This window comes from Macrobrachium nipponense, chromosome 30 (genome assembly GCF_015104395.2).
Source record: "Macrobrachium nipponense isolate FS-2020 chromosome 30, ASM1510439v2, whole genome shotgun sequence".
NCBI lineage: Eukaryota > Metazoa > Arthropoda > Malacostraca > Decapoda > Palaemonidae > Macrobrachium > Macrobrachium nipponense.
The window spans coordinates 29850076-29862575 of NC_087218.1; positions in this window are offsets into that span (position 1 = coordinate 29850076).

The window sequence follows — 12500 nt, forward strand, 5'->3', positions numbered from 1 at the left end:
TCTGAGAGCAGTGAATGGGCCAAAAGTGCCTCCGTGTTTGGCTTGACAGCCTCAAATGTCATAATTCAAATCCACATTCTATATATAGCGCTCTAAATGTTTCGAACCAATCTATATATTTTCATACAACGATGTATACATAATACAATGGTGTATACATCGAACAAATCTATACATTTTCATACAACGATGTATGCATCATACAGTGATGTGTACGTCATACAACGATGAATACATCATACAGTGATGTATGCATCATACAACGATGCATACATCATACAGTGATGTATACATTATATACTGATGTATAAGCGTTAGACAGACGATTTCCATAATGCATTTCCACTGAGTCTGTTTACTGTAGCCACTGCAAAGTCCCATCGAGCCTGTATTCCAATTTCCCCCTTCCCCCCCCCCCCCCCCCCACAGCACACCTTACCCACTGCCCATCCACCACCACCCCTCACAACCCAGTATACCCCTTCCAGAACCCTCCCCTTCTCTCCATCCAGATCTAAAACCACAAGTAGTGTTGTGCCATTTGATATTCATAATGGAAGGGCTCTTCCTGGCCTTACCCTTACCCTTAGCCTTACTCTACCCCTCCCCCTCCTCCCTCCCCTCCCCCTCTCCCCGCCCCCTCCTCCATGGCCTCCGGCCTCCTCCAGCATCCTCTTTAAATTCTCTAAAGTCTTGGATTACGCCGTATCAGAAGCTCCAAATGACCACGCAAAGGTAGAGGTAAGAGGTGGAGGAACAGCACACACACACACACACACACACACACACACACAGAAAGAGAGAGAGAGAGAGAGAGAGAGAGAGAGAAGGAAGGTAAAGAGCTACGTTTACAGACATGAAAGGGAGAGGGAATGGAACATAAAATTAGAAAGAAAATGGGAATTATGTTGGAAAGTATAAAGGAAATGGGGGCGAGAGGGACTCATAAAGAATAGAAGAGGAGAGGGATAGAAAAAAATAAGCAAAATAGAAATGGATAAAAATGGGAAATATAAAATAAATACATGAGAGAGAGAGAACTTTTACAATTAGTACTTCCAAGAAATATGAGAGAGAAAGTGTGTCAAATAAAAAAAAATATTCCCATTTTACCAAAGTTATTACAAATAAAACAAGTAAAAAATAAGCACAAATTTCTTCGGCGCAATCGAGTTTTCTGTACAGCTTATAATACTGTATGAAACTCTCAGCCACGGTGCATGAAAATCTCAGTAGCGGTCCATGAAACTTTCAGCCACGGCCCGGTGGTGGCCTGTGTTGTCGGCACCTAGAGTGTTGCCTAACGCCCGATCATGACTACCTTTAACCTTAAATAAAATAAAAGCTACTGAGGCTACAGGGTGCAATTTGGTATGTTTCATGATTGGAGGATGGATGATCAACTCCAATTTGCAGCCCTCTAGCCTCAGTAGTGTTCAAGATCTGAGGGCGGACAGAAAAAGTGTGGACGGACACACAAGTAGCCATCCCAACTAAAACTAAAATACAAAATACAAAAGCATCATTTGCATTCTGATAAAAGTAAAAAGCTTGAAGACAATTAATTTAAATTTTTTACATATTGGAGAGAGAGAGAGAGAGAGAGAGAGAGAGAGAGAGAGAGTAGGTGTGTTTGTGTGTAACTGAATCACGAAAATTTATAACGTAACGAGTATATAAATAATGGCAAAAGCCACGAAGGAAAGTGAAATAATGGAGTACAGCTGCAAGGCCTTTCGACTTTTTGTCATTTACTTAGTAGGCTGATATAAGTATGAAAGTAAGTTTACAAAGAAAGTTCGTATTTTCCTTTATAATCCATTTCTGTCATTTATACGAGCTTTCTTTGTAAACTTACTTTCATTTTTACATATGTCTGCTTATTTAAGGACAAGATGTCGAAACGCCTTGCAGCGTTACTCTATTGTTTCACTTTCCTTCGTGGCTTTTGCCGCCATATATATATATATATTATATATATATATATATATATATATATATATATATATATATATATATATATATATATATATGAAGTAGAGAGAGATTAGAGAGAGAGTAGAGAGATAGAGAGAGAGAGAGAGAGAGAGAGAGAGACGCATAAACGCTCGCGTTACGTAAACGGGAGGAAGACCAGAAAGGAATTGCATAAGGTATTCATTATTATGGTTCCTGGAGGAGATGTCGAGGGACTTTTAATAGAAGTAGCAGCAGCCTGGTAGGCCTATGTGTAGACCTTAATAGAGGTGTGCTGGCCGGGGATTCTTAGAGCCTACACTCCCCTCCACTCCTCCTTTAAAACAACCGAGGAAGCTATCCTAGATGCCGTTTCACCTCCTTGATAGTCCCATTGCCGAAGTTGGATTTTACGAGTCGTTTGGGCACTGCTATAGTCGTAGGTAGAATGTTTAACCATGCAGTATGTTTGTGTGTATATAGGTATATACTTACATACATACATACATACATGTATATATTATATATATAATGTATATTAATATATATATTAGTATTATTAATATGTGTATAATACACACACAGACACACACACACAGCATAAACAAAAATTGATATGGACAAAAACAAAAGTAATTCAGAACAGGTATTTATTTAAGTTTCTCTCCGAGTATTTGATATTTTGTGTGGCCTCCATCTGCCTGTACCACAGCCTGCATTCTTGAGGGGTGTGATTTCAGCATATCGCAAAATAGCTGAGACTCAAACTCCATTTACCTGAACACTTCGGTCACCTCTCTTCGCAGGTCGTCGAGGCTTGATATACCATCATATTTCACTGTGCGCACTTCAACACAAGCCTTTACGATACTACCAATGTTTTCACACACATTAAGGTCAGGGGTGCTACCTGGAAATTCACTTGACGAGAAGAAATCGATACCACCGTTTCGAAGCAGCTCCTGTGTCTGGAGAGCCTTGAAACATGGTGCCTTTTCATGCAAAAATGTGACTTTTTCAATAGATAACACATTTTCAGGATCTTTGAGGAAAGGAAATACTCTACCAGTAAGCACAGTTTCTCTGAAGCATTCGCCATTCCATGGCTGTCCTTTTTCTTTGATTATCCACATTAATTGTTTGGCTGTGAAACAGAGAAAATTCCCAAACATTCAGGAAATTTCACAACTTGGCGATAGCGCACGTCATCGCTGATATCCAACTTTGCAGCCCAAATGATGTAATTTTTATGATTTGGCTTCCTGACTGTGTAAATGAAGAATTTATCTGATGCGGCAACATGGAGAAAGTCAGCTTCATCCCAATCTTCAAGAAATGAACCACAAAACCATGCACAGTCTTCTCTCTGTTGCTGAGTGTTGTTGGACTTGCTGATAACATGAAATGGCTTGATACCAGGTTTTTTCAACTCACAATATACAGCACTATAACTTCTCTTCTTTCCCCCTTTTTGTTTCTAGTTCAAGCGCCAATTTATGTAAAGACTTTCTCGGTCTACCCACTGCCTCAGCTATGATGTCTTTTGACTCCTGAGAAAGGACTTTAGGCCTTCCAAGATTCTCACTCTTTGGACGATGAAGCCATATGGATTTTGTTTCAGTTTCTTTTAACAAAGGATTCCTCTCTTTTAATGTATGTAGCTATCCAGGAACGTGAGATGAAGGATGCGCCAGCATCCCTGGCCTCTCTGAAGGTTATAGCCCGGATTCGGTCAATCCATCTGATTTCCTATGAGTCGTTAGCCATGGCTGTATCTAACTCAGTCACTCAGTCTGAAAATACAAGAAATGTAAAATGAAAAATGCCTTAATAGAAACTCAAGATAATGTACTTGGAGATAGGCTATAGCACAAAACTTCATAACTTTCCATTTGTTCTGTGGAGGAAGGCTCTAATTTCGAAACACCTGATTATATATATATATATATATATATATATATATATATCTATATATAATATATATATATATATATATATATATATATATATATATATATAAGTTTTGTCAATTAGACTCGCTTTGCAAGATGCCTCGGTATCTCTTTCATTTTATTTATTTTTTAAGATTTTTGCAATGTAGTAATGACTCGTCATTTTTGAAATCGAACAGAGAGCTGCCAAACCTGAAGGTGTTAAAGAATTGTCAAAGGTTGAATACCCAAGATTTATTTCCGATTGCTCGAAATATCTTGAGTTTCTGTGAGTAATTTATATGACTGCTTGTTAGAAGTCCCATTTCTAGTTTGGTTAGACTCTTGAGAGAAAACAGAATTACATGAATCTTACCCAAATTAATCTTTTCAAAGAGAGTTAGCTTAATTGAAAGACAGGGCACCACGTCCTCGTACCAGCCTACAGAAACAAGCGTTGAGTTTCTCAAGCAGAGTAAAGACATTCATGCATTACTAAGAACTTATTATAGTTGGTATCTTTCAAGTAAAATTCATGCAAAAATCTTTCATTGCGTCTTATCCATTGAAATAAAAAAAAAAAGAACCTGCTTTGAGTCTCTACACGCATTACTACGAGCTTGTTAAAGTTGGTTTCGTTCTAGTAATATTTATGCAAATATCTTGTATTGCATTTCAACTTACTGAGGTGTCATTGGAACCTCGAAACTTCAAGCGGAGATGCAATGGATTACTATCCTAAAGCAATTGTCCTTGTATTTCATAAATGACTTACATTTTTGTTTATATATTTCTTATATTATTTTTCTTTCTTTTATAATATCTGATCTCTTCTTTCTATGTCTCCTTTTACCTTCTGTTATTTTTTTCAAATGAACACCATATTCTTTGGAAGCTTCTATTTGAAGCCTGTGGGTTGTTTATCTTGAATAGGGTTTATCTTTTGAATAATAATAATAATAATAATAATAAATGCAAAATTTATGAATAATAATAATAATAATAATAATAATATAATAATAATAATAATAATAATAATAATAATATCGAAAGTAAGAAAACCCATGTTTTACAGCAATGGAAAGCTGCTCTCTCTTCATACGCAGGCAGATGTCAATCTCCCACCCCTCCCCCCCTTCCACCAAATCCCAGGGTCCCTACCCCACCACCACTATCGTCCTGTGTAAACAGCCTTGGTGTGCAAAAGATGGTACTCTGTTACAAACTGGCTTAAAAATAAAATAAAATGAAAACCGTGAAAATTATAATGTGGCCTGCTCTTCAGTGTAATATATTCTCTTTCCTCGACTTCAACACCACGAGACCAATTTCCATAAAAGGCCTCCAGACATTTTGGTAGGACTAACTGCATCATTCACAAAAAGTACTATATAATTATAATATATATATATATATATATATATATATATATATATATATATATATATATATATATATATATATGTGTGTGTGTGTGTGTGTGTGTGTGTGTGTGTATAATATATATATATATATATATATATATATAATATATATATATATATATATATATATATATATATATATACTCTATCTATTATATATATATATATGTAGGTAAGGAAAAGAAAAAAAGCCTACTCTAACTGCTTCGGGAAGTGTCAATGGGAATGGAGTTCAGAAATGTCAGAAGTGTTCGAAAATGCCAACTAAATTAGGACTAGGAATTATGAAAGCGAACAAAGAAATAGAATTTAAGTTATCAGTTGAAGAAAGGGAAAACTCTTTGTGGCTTTATCAGCGTTCTTAATGTGGATTAAAATATTAGTGTCTTCCCTCATCTTATGGATCTTAATTTTCCTCTTATCCAGAGGAAAATAATATATATATATATATATATATATATATATATATATATATATATATATATATGTATATATATATATATTATATATATATATATATATATATATATATATATTATATATATATATATATTTATTCATCCGTTTGTTATGAGCAGTCCTGGCGTGGTTGAATATGGCTCCTTCTTGGGCATGGCAGGAGATTCGCTTGGAGAAACCTGCCCGACCAATGAGAATGCACCTCTAGGTCCGAGCCGCTATAAATACCGTTCCGCAAACTTTCTTGCTACAGTCTCTTCAACCGACTCGTCCGAAGATGACCCACGAGAAGGTCGAAACGTCACGTGATACCAGCTATGCCAGCACCAATAACCAGCCCTTAAACCAAAGACGACCCCGGCCCGAACTGAACTACGCCTACGGAATAATAGCGGCACTGACGACGACCCCTGCTTGACCTAGACCTAATATCCTGTTCTAATAAAAGATTCCTTCAGCATTTACAATTTTTGAAAATGCCCAATATGAATATTGGCCAGTTACTCAGAAACATCGCTGAACCTGAGAAGCGAATTGTAAGGAAAATATAAAAAACAATATATAAAATAAACTCGCTTAATTCTGCCATCCTTTTTAACAGCATTTGCCTAAAATAGGGTCTTCTACCAAAATAATAATAATAATGTCTTTGTTTGATATCAGCTTTGAAGGTTCATTGTCGATTTCGCTTCACTCACAAAGGTAAAGTCTTTTGCAAGTTTCAGTAATGCTCAGAACATGGGATTTATGCAAGGTGTTTCGCCTGGTTTTTGACGTCCTAGGTGTAAAATCCTGCCTTTATTGCATAGAGGTGTAAAGAAGTTTTTTTTTTTTTTAAGTTTCACTTCTACTTCAAATGTCTGTTGCAGGATATTTACATGAGTTTTGATTTTTTTTTTTTTACTCTTAATATTCTGTAAAAGAAAACTATTGAGAGGGCTATTTTCTGTCCGCCCTCAGATCTTGAAAACTACTGAGGCTAGAGGGCTGCAAATTGGTATGTTGACCATCCACACTCCAATCATCAAACATACAAAATTGCAGCCTTCTAGCCTCAGTAGCTCTTATTTTATTTAAGGTTAAAGTTAGCCATGATCGTGCATATGGCAACACAGGCCGCCACCGGGCAGTGGCCTAGAATTTCACGGGTCACGTCCCTTTTGTTTTCGTTTTTGTTTTCTATTTAAGCTTGCAAGTTTGAAAATTTGTTTTTCTTCTCTGTCGTCTGACTCGTCTCAGATAGGTGCTCGCCTTTTAACATTTTTTTTTTTTTTTTTTTGAGAGAGAGGCGGAGTTAGAATGTGGGTGGGTCGGTGGGGGAAATGGAGGTGGTGGAGTTGGGGACGTTGGTGGTGTGAACAGGGGGAATGGGAGGTGAAGGGCGTGGGGGGACATTGGTGATGTAGGGGCGACAGGTCAGTCGAAAGCATGATAAAGACCGCCTCAGGAATCATCCAGCGCCCACCCCCACCCCCCTACGGCCTAAACCGCGCCAGCACCAGCTTTACAGAGATAATTTGACGGATCCATAATCCTTACCGTAGCTGCCATGGAACACGATACCTGGAAAGCCCATTGTCTCTAGTGTGGTCGAAGTAGAATCTATAGTCATCCTCCCCTGGCTTGCGTCGCGTGGCTACGCTATCATTTTCAATTTCCAACCTTTCTTTCATTTTTTTTTTCTCAAACAATATCTCGGTTTTATTGAGTCGGCCCCAACACGCCACAGGTTATAAAGATTAGCGTGATGGAGGGAAATCATCTTAGTTTTTACTGGTCTTCTCCTGCCCTCGTTAAATCGCGTGAGGTGACGGATACGGCCTTTTGTAAGATTGACCCACCTCACACAATAGTCGGTGGGTAGATCGGAGGGTAATATTCATGATGAATTACAGATATTCATGTGTTATCTACACCGTCACTTTTTCTTCCCAGAGTTGCTAAAAGTTTTGGGGGTGAGCGAGTCGCGTTTGAGTCATTTCTGTAATGAAAACATTGTCTTAAAGATCTGTATTATCAATTAGGCAGCTGACCAACGAAGGTAGTTTTGAAGGTCTTGCTGAAGAGGTCGAAAAAGTATTGTCAATCCTGTTGATTTAGAAAAAAATCTTGGAAAAATATTTCCATGAACTGTAACAGTTGAAATACATCGTGTCAGTAGAAATGCAAGTACACTTTTATATCTTTCAACATAGGATTCTTTTAAGAGAACATCCAGTGAAAGGTCAACCTAAAAAAAAAATACAGAAAAAAATGGATATACATTTTTAAATCGCTCGCCCGTCTGCTTCGAAGTGGAAGTGGCTCGCTCCCTCCGTCTGTTTGTCATTTTCCCTTTCATTTACATTTCCATTCCCTCTGAGCGATGCCTTTTGTATCCTTTATCCGTTCGCCGGTAATAACGCTTGAACGTAGATGTTCCTGATATGACTCCAAAGTGGAACGGATTAAAAAAGGATTTACACGAAAGTCGACGTAATTCAATTTTCCCTGACAGAAACAATTACCTCGGTCGTCAGGGCGGCTGCAGCATTAAAGAGTAGCTAACATATGTGTTTCCTTCACCTTACCCAGAAAGGGCAAGAGCCTGTGCTGGCATAAGGCCTGTTTGATCCAGAAACGGTGAGGAAGGCTTAGGAAGTTGGACCTTCGGCCCCTAACTGCAACCCCTTTCATTCCTTCTACTGTACCTCTCTTCATATTCTGTTTCTTCCATCTAACTTTCCCCCAACCCTCTTCTAACAATGGATTCAGAATGCAACTGCGAGATTTCGCTCCTGTTACACCTTTCAAACCTTTTTTATTATCAATCTCCCTGTCAGCCATGAGTAGCCTCATAGGTCCTAGCGGCTGGCCTTTGGCCTGAATTCTATATTTTATTCTATTCTATTAGGGAGTTAGAGATGGCGTTAGAGTAGATATGGTATGGAATACATACATTTTCTTATTTTCTAATTCCAAGCAAGAGCCCGTGCTGGTATGAGGCCCCGAAATTAATAACATCCATTTTTGCTGGAACGTCAACTTTGTTCTACTGAGATGAATCGAGATGATGAAGGATTAAATCTTCATAGAAATCAAATAAATATTCTTGTGTATTAGTAATTTTCTAGCAATCTTCGTAAGAGAAGCCCAGTTATATAGTCTGGTTTTTATTCTGACCTTTTTCTCCGTTATCTTTTTTGCACTGGTATTGTTTTATGACCTTCCAATAGAAGTGTGACTGTTGGTAAATGAACATCCGTCAATTGTTAGATGATGAGTATTTTTTTCGTAAAAAATATTTTTATACGTAAAAAATTTGGTCAGCCTTGTAAAAAAATTCAAACCTAAATTTGTTTAAATGGGGGAAAAAATATTTGTTTACCCTTGTAAGAAATTTTTTTTGAAACCTAGTAAAAAAAATTATTCCCTCAATTGCCGATGACGTCAGGCAGGTAGTGTTCAGCCTTGGGTAAAAGTGCTTTTATGAAAAAGCGACATTATTTCTGATTTACTCATTTTTCGTATCTCTCTCTCTCTCTCTCCTCTCTCTCTCTCTCTCTCTCTCTCTCCTCTCCAATGATATCTTAATAATGAATTCCTCCCTCTCCCTCATCCAAAACGATATCAAAATAATGAAATTCTCTCTCTCTCTCTCTCTCTCTCTCTCTCTCTCTCTCTCTCTCATCCAAAACGATATCATAATAACGAAATGTCCAGAAAAATGTAGACTCCTTTTGTTTGCATTTTTCCCTCTGGCATTCATCCCCGAAGCTCGTCAGTAGATTCATCAGTAATTCTAACCTGCGAAATAAAGATTTGTGGGCGGGGGGAGGTGGTTGGGGCGTTGGGCGGGGTGAAGGGGGGAGGATTTTAGAAAGAAGGACGATAGCGCAGCAGAAGTTAATTAATTTCTATTCTAACCATGCGTGATAGCAGATTGTCGCCTAATTAGAGGTTGATTTGAATAATGCAGACACTTTTTTTTTTTAAATGTGTATTTTTTCCTTTTTTTTCTTCTTTCTTTATTTCTCTTTCAATAAGCGAGGCGAGGCGAGGTGGGACCCGTTGAGCCGACCAGCCGTCCCGCCTCGCCTCTTCTCAAGGTCGAGATTCCGAAGCGACCGAACTCGAACGATTATTGCCATTAAGGACCGAATTTGCCTCACCGTCGAAATGCAAACTCGCCCGCTCGATCATCGATCGCCCTGGATGGAATAAGTGATGAAGGTTAAAGGGAAGGGGCGGGGGGTGGGGGCGTTGGAGGGTGGGGGTGAATTATGCCTAGTATTCATGTTTCCTTCCCGTTCGTGTGTCTTCTTGTTCCCCCGGCGTCAATAACCTAGGTGGTGTGACGCCAGTGTTAGTACCCATAAATCAATCAATCAGTCTTGTTCCCCTTTCACGGCGTTTGTCTCCTGTGAGGTTAAAGGAGAATTCCGCGCAGACGCCACGTCTGAATGTCGCTGTCTTTGAGGGAGAATGTCCTAATGACGTTGTCTTCAAGAGAATGTCGTAATGTTGTTGTATTTAAGAGAGAATGTCCTTATGTTGTCTTCAAGAGAGAATGCTTATTGGAGAATGTCCTAATGACGTTGTCTTTAAGGGAAAATGTTCAAATAACTTGGCTTTGAAGATAATGCCCTAATGACATTGCCTCTGAGGAAGAATGTCTTAATGAAGTTGTCCTCAATAAAAACTGTCCTAATGACATTGTTTTTAACAGAGAATGTCCTAATGACTTTTCCTTCAAGGGAGACGGTGTTTGACGTTCCCACTAAGGGAGAATGCCCTAATAACGTTATCTTTGAGGGAGAATATCGTAATGACATTGTCTTTAAGGGAAAATGTCTTAATGACATTGTCTTCAAGAGAGAATGTCTTAATGACGTTATCTTTGAGGGTGGATGTCCTAACGATCTCTTTAAGGGAGAAAGTCCAAATGACGTTTTCAAGGGAGAATGTCCCAAAGATGTTGCCTTTTTAAGGAAAAATATCGTAATGTATTACGTGATAATTATGTGTTATGTATTGCGTGAGAATTTTTCATTTGCCTTCAGTTTATTGCGTCCTTTGTTCATTTTAGCTTATAATGATAGTGTAGTTTTCATTATGATTTATATTTCATAATGATTAATTTTGTTGAAATTGACTTTTATAGTGTAATGTTCATTATAATTTTTTGTGCATAATGACTGATTTTGTTTAATCTAGCTTTGGCAGAATAGTGTTTAATAGGATTTTTATTTTGTAATGATGATTTTGTTTCATTTTACTTTCACAGAGTAGTATTCATTATAATTATTTGTTTTATAATGATTGATTTTGTTAAAATTGACTTTGACAGTGTAGTGTTCATTTAGATTTTCATTTTATAATGAATGATTTTGTTGAAATTAACTTTGATAGTGTAGTGCTCATTATAATTTTTTTATGTAATGATTGATTTTTGTTGAAATTGACCTTGACAGTGTAGTGTTCATTATCATTTTTATTTTATAATGATTCATGTGGTTGACATTGACACTGACAAAGAAGAGTTCATTATAATTCTTTGTTATATAATGATTGATTTTGTTGGAATTGACTTTGACAGCGTAATATTCATTAAAACTTTTTTTCTCTCGTATCACCCCTGTATAAGAACCTGTTTCCATGTATCAAATCATTACTTCTCTTTCTAGAATAGGTGCTAATATGGTTCATCCCAAGATGATAATGAAAAGAGGAATCGGTTTTTATGGTGTCATCATATTTTTCTAATCCTTCTACTTATCCTGCTGTGGTTTCCTTATCAGATTAAACGATAGAACACACAGACACACACACACACACACACACACACAGAGAGAGAGAGAGAGAGAGAGAGAGAGAGAGAGAGAGAGAGAGAGAGAATTTCTAATAGTCATCATACCTCCTAGTCGCTGCTGTAGTTTCTGTACTATTTACGATAATGCAGATTCAGATAGACGGACTCAAGCAGAGAGAGAGAGAGAGAGAGAGAGAGAGAGAGAGAGAGAGAGATCAGTTATCATCCCTTTGGGTATCGTCCATTGTGAGGAAATTTATGCAAATGTGAACAATTAACCCCTGGGCCGCATTCCTCTCTCCTTCACTCTACCCCTACATTCCCCTCCAACGCCCTCTATTTTCCCCCTGCATAATGGGACTAATGGTAAGCGGGAAAGGGTGGGGGGAGGGGAAATTATCACATGATCCCCCTACCCCTTTCTGTCCTCAACGGAAATTATAACTGATCGGTTTTTGTATTTGATAAATGATAATTTTTTATTATTATTATTATTATTATTATTATTACTAAAAGTAATGGCTATTTCAGCAGCGTTACACTTGTAGAGATTCTTCTCTATTTTCCGAATAGCGGCTTTTTCCGTGCTACTTAAACAGGCTAGTAGAGTGCCTATGGAGGTCATGATCAAATACAGAATCAAAATCGGTGTATATATTTGAATTTTTACGCGAAAATAAACTATGGATACCATAGTCATTAAAGTCATTAACGATTTTCTCTCTCTCTCTCTCTCTCTCTCTCTCTCTCTCTCTCTCTCTCTCTCTCTCTCTCTCTTGAAGCGAGCTTTCGGCTGGATGTCTGGCAGTTCCAGACGGAAGCTCGCTTCAAGAGAGAGAGAGAGAGAGAGAGAGAGAGAGAGAGAGTGAGAGAGAGAGAATCGTTAATGACTATGATGACTATGGTATCATAGTTTATCTGTAAAATTCAAATGTATAC